Here is a 5535-nt window from a genome sequence, read left to right as displayed (position 1 = left end):
TAAGGCAAATATTTCCTAAGTGCCAACGGCTGTTCCGCCGTAAAGAGTCCGACTCGGCTGGTTCCCGATGTCGGCCAGAACTAGTGAAAATCCGGCCTCTTCCCCTGGAAGTCCGGCCGAGTTAAGGCGAATATTTCCTAAGTGCCAACGGCTGCTCAGCCTTAAAGTGTCCGACTCGGCTGGTTCCCGATGTCGGCCAGAACAAGTGAATATTCGGCCTCTTCCCCTGGAGGTCCGTTCAAGATTAACGAATATTTTCTAAGTGCCAACGGCTGCTCCGCCGTAAAGTGTCCGACTCGGCTGGTTCCCGATGTCGGCCAGAACAAGTGAAAATCCGGCCTCTTCCCCTGGAAGTCCGGCCAAGTTCGGCGAATATTTTCTAAGTGCCAACGGCTGCTCCGCCGTAAAGCGTCCGACTCGGCTGGTTCCCGATGTCGGCCAGAACAAGTGGAAATTCGGCCTCTTCCCCTGGAGGTCAGTTGAAGTTTAACGAATATTTCCTAAGTGCCAACGGCTGCTCCGCCGTAAAGTGTCCGACTCGGCTGGTTCCCGATGTCGGCCAGAACAAGTGAATATTCGGCCTCTTCCCCTGGAGGTCCGGAACATTTTGGCAAATATTTCCTAAGTGCCAACGGCTGCTCCGCCGTAAAGAGTCCGACTCGGCTGGTTCCCGATGTCGGCCAGAACAAGTGAAAATTCGGCCTCTTCCCCTGGAAGTCCGGCCGAGTTCGGCGAATATTTCCTAAGTGCCAACGGCTGTTCCGCCGTAAAGAGTCCGACTCGGCTGGTTCCCGATGTCGGCCAGAACAAGTGAAAATCCGGCCTCTTCCCCTGGAAGTCCGGCCGAGTTAAGGCAAATATTTCCTAAGTGCCAACGGCTGCTCAGCCTTAAAGTGTCCGACTCGGCTGGTTCCCGATGTCGGCCAGAACAAGTGAAAATCCGGCCTCTTCCCCTGGAAGTCCGGCCGAGTTAAGGCGAATATTTCCTAAGTGCCAACGGCTGCTCAGCCTTAAAGGGTCCGACTCGGCTGGTTCCCGATGTCGGCCAGAACAAGTGAAAATCCGGCCTCTTCCCCTGGAAGTCCGGAACATTTTGGCAAATATTTTCTAAGTGCTAACGGCTGTTGCGCCGTAACGTGTCCGACCCGGCTGGTTCTCCCGGTCGGCCCGAACGAGCGAAAATTCGGCCTCTTCCCCTGGAGGTCCGGAACATTTTGGCGAATATTTCCTAAGTGCCAACGGCTGCTCCGCCGTAAAGGGTCCCACTCGGCTGGTTCCCGATGTCGGCCAGAACAAGTGAAAATTCGGCCTCTTCCCCTGGAAGTGCGGCCAAGTTAAGGCAAATATTTCCTAAGTGCCAACGGCTGTTCCGCCGTAAAGGGTACGACTCGGCTGGTTCCCGATGTCGGCCAGAACAAGTGAAAATTCGGCCTCTTCCCCTGGAGGTCAGTTGAAGTTTAACGAATATTTTCTAAGTGCCAACGGCTGCTCCGCCGTAAAGCGTCCGACTCGGCTGGTTCCCGATGTCGGCCAGAACAAGTGAAAATTCGGCCTCTTCCCCTGGAGGTCCGTTCAAGATTAACGAATATTTTCTAAGTGCCAACGGCTGTTCCGCCGTAAAGCGTCCGACTCGGCTGGTTCCCGATGTCGGCCAGAACAAGTGAAAATTCGGCCTCTTCCCCTGGAGGTCAGTTGAAGTTTAACGAATATTTTCTAAGTGCCAACGGCTGCTCCGCCGTAAAGCGTCCGACTCGGCTGGTTCCCGATGTCGGCCAGAACAAGTGAATATTCGGCCTCTTCCCCTGGAAGTCCGGCCGAGTTCGGCGAATATTTCCTAAGTGCCAACGGCTGTTCCGCCGTAAAGAGTCCGACTCGGCTGGTTCCCGATGTCGGCCAGAACAAGTGAAAATCCGGCCTCTTCCCCTGGAAGTCCGGCCGAGTTCGGCGAATATTTCCTAAGTGCCAACGGCTGCTCAGCCTTAAAGTGTCCGACTCGGCTGGTTCCCGATGTCGGGCAGAACAAGTGACAATTCGGCCTCTTCCCCTGGAAGTCCGGCCGAGTTTGGCGAATATTTTCTAAGTGCCAACGGCTGCTCCGCCGTAAATCGTCCGACTCGGCTGGTTCCCGATGTCGGCCAGAAAAAGTGACAATTCGGCCTCTTCCCCTGGAGGTCCTTTGAAGTTTAGCGAATATTTTCTAAGTGCCAACGGCTCTTGCGCCGAAAAGCGTCCGCCTCGGCTGGTTCCCGCGGTCGGCCGTAATAGGCGAAAATTCGGCCTCTTCCCCTGGAGCGACCTCCAAATTTGGGCGAAATTTTTTCTAAGTGCCTAAAGGTACCAGGGGTTTGGGTACCAGGGGTGCATTACCAACTGGTCTTTTGTCAACCCATGTACTTTTTCTAGAGTACATGGGTTGGTCCCCCCACTTAGTGTACTCATCACTTTACCCCCCTTTCGCAAAATATAGTCAGAACGAGCATGGGGGACGCAATTGTTTTCCATGCAAATCAATTGGGCCTGGTCCGAGCGCTGGTAACGGCCGCCAGCAAGCGTCCCCTGCTCGGATAGCAGAACTGAAGAAGGCACGGCACTTCCAGAGAGAGAGAAAATTTTCTAAGTGCCACATTTCTCAAAAATTTTCAAAGTGCCACATCTCTCAAAAAATTTCTAAGTGCCACATCTCTCAAAAACTTTCAAAGTGCCACATCTCTCAAAAACTTTCAAAGTGCCACATCTCTCAAAAACTTTCAAAGTGCCACATCTCTGAAAAACTTTCTAAGTGCCACGTCTCTGAAAAATTTTCTAAGTGCCACAGCACGGCTGTGAAATATTCAAAGTCCTACAGGCATTGGCAGAATGCGCGGACGGCCGTCTGCTCCCGGCGGCCGCCGCGAAGCTACTACCCCCTCCCGGGGACGGCTGTCTGCTCCCGGCAGCCGTCCTTACCCCCCTCCCCCGTTTGCACCGCCTGAAGTTAGACCCGCCTTGGTAGGGCCCCCACCGGCCCCGGCTCGCCGGCGTTGGGTGGACGGTTCCTGCCCACTTGCGGGTCCCGGTCGCTTGGCAACCGACCGGGGAGGACCAGCCGCCTCCTTAAACACAGGCTGGAAGGGAAATCCGGTCAAGCTACGGAGGACCGGCCGCCTCCATAAACTCAGGCCGGAAGGGAAATCCAATCAAGCTACGGAGGACCGGCCGCCTCCTTAAACACAGGCCGGAAGGGAAATCCAATCAAGCTACGGAGGACCGGCCGCCTCCATAAACTCAGGCCGGAAGGGAAATCCGATCAAGTTACGGAGGACCGGTCGCCTCCCTAAACACAGGCCGGGCAAAAATCCACGAATGGCCCGTCAAGGGTAGAAGGTCATCCAAGGAAGGAGGTACCGGCCGCCTCCTTAAACACAGGCCGGGCAAAAATCTGCGAATGGCCCGTCAAGGGTAGTAGGTCATCCAAGAAAGGGGGTACCGGCCGCCTCTATTAACAGGCCGGGCAAAAATCTGCGAATGGGCCCGTCAAGGGTAGTGGGTCATCCAAGGAAGGAGGTACCGGCCGCCTCCTTAAACACAGGCCGGGCAAAAATCTGCGAATGGCCCGTCAAGGGTAGTAGGTCATCCAAGAAAGGGGGTACCGGCCGCCTCTATTAACAGGCCGGGCAAAAATCTGCGAATGGGCCCGTCAAGGGTAGTGGGTCATCCAAGGAAGGAGGTACCGGCCGCCTCCTTAAACACAGGCCGGGCAAAAATCTGCGAATGGCCCGTCAAGGGTAGAAGGTCATCCAAGGAGGGAGGTACCGGCCGCCTCCTTAAACACAGGCCGGGCAAAAATCTGCGAACGGCCCTTTAAGGGTTCTGTCTCATCCAAGAAAGGGGTACCGGCCGCCTCAGAGGCCGGAGCGAAGGGGGCGAAAGGCTGTCGATGGGGAAGGATCGGGGCCACGGCTAATCTAGCGATGCCCGCGTCGGGCGGTCACTCCGACGAATGAGCGGGGCCGAATCCGGCGCGAGGCGGCCTTCAGGCACGTGGTTCGAGACGACCTCACCCGGCTCTAGCCCGGAGGATCGGAGGCAACGGCCGTCTCCTTAAGCTAAGGCCGGACGAAAATCTGCGGATGCGGTCCATCCAAGGCAGACGGAGGTACCGGCCGCCTCGGTAAATAAAGCCCGGGCAAAAATCTGCGAACGGCCCGTCAAGGGTTCTGGCTCATCCAAGAAAGGGGTACCGGCCGCCTCAGAGGCCGGAGCGAAGGGGGCGAAAGGCTGTCGATGGGGAAGGATCGGGGCCACGGCTAATCTAGCGATGCCCGCGTCGGGCGGTCACTCCGACGAATGAGCGGGGCCGAATCCGGCGCGAGGCGGCCTTCAGGCACGTGGTTCGAGACGACCTCACCCGGCTCTAGCCCGGAGGATCGGAGGCAACGGCCGTCTCCTTAAGCTAAGGCCGGACGAAAATCTGCGGATGCGGTCCATCCAAGGCAGACGGAGGTACCGGCCGCCTCGGTAAACAAAGCCCGGGCAAAAATCTGCGAACGGCCCGTCAAGGGTTCTGGCTCATCCAAGAAAGGGGTACCGGCCGCCTCAGAGGCCGGAGCGAAGGGGGCGAAAGGCTGTCGATGGGGAAGGATCGGGGCCACGGCTAATCTAGCGATGCCCGCGTCGGGCGGTCACTCCGACGAATGAGCGGGGCCGAATCCGGTGTAGGCGGCCTTCAGGCACGTGGTTCGAGACGACCTCACCCGGCTCTAGCCCGGAGGATCGGAGGCAACGGCCGTCTCCTTAAGCTAAGGCCGGACGAAAATCTGCGGATGCGGTCCATCCAAGGCAGACGGAGGTACCGGCCGCCTCGGTAAACAGAGGCCGGGCAAAAATCTGCGAACGGCCCGTCAAGGGTTCTGTCTCATCCAAGAAAGGGGTACCGGCCGCCTCAGAGGCCGGAGCGAAGGGGGCGAAAGGCTGTCGATGGGGAAGGATCGGGGCCACGGCTAATCTAGCGATGCCCGCGTCGGGCGGTCACTCCGACGAATGAGCGGGGCCGAATCCGGCGCGAGGCGGCCTTCAGGCACGTGGTTCGAGACGACCTCACCCGGCTCTAGCCCGGAGGATCGGAGGCAACGGCCGTCTCCTTAAGCTAAGGCCGGACGAAAATCTGCGGATGCGGTCCATCCAAGGCAGACGGAGGTACCGGCCGCCTCGGTAAACAGAGGCCGGGCAAAAATCTGCGAATGGTCCGTCAAGGATTCTGTCTCATCCAAGAAAGGGGGTACCGGCCGCCTTACTAACAGGCCGGAGTACAGGGGGCGAAAGGCTGTCGATGGGGAAGGATCGGGGCCACGGCTAATCTAGCGATGCCCGCGTCGGGCGGTCACTCCGACGAATGAGCGGGGCCGAATCCGGCGCGAGGCGGCCTTCAGGCACGTGGTTCGAGACGACCTCACCCGGCTCTAGCCCGGAGCGAAAAACACTCTTATAACCTGACCGACATGCGCCCATGACCCGCCTTGGTAGGGCCCCCACCGGCCCCGGCTACCGCCGGCGTTG

This window comes from Syngnathus scovelli, unplaced genomic scaffold (assembly GCF_024217435.2).
Source record: "Syngnathus scovelli strain Florida unplaced genomic scaffold, RoL_Ssco_1.2 HiC_scaffold_77, whole genome shotgun sequence".
NCBI classification, from domain to species: Eukaryota; Metazoa; Chordata; class Actinopteri; order Syngnathiformes; family Syngnathidae; genus Syngnathus; species Syngnathus scovelli.
The sequence above is the reverse complement of the archived record's forward strand: the minus strand, read 5'-3'. Positions refer to the sequence as shown.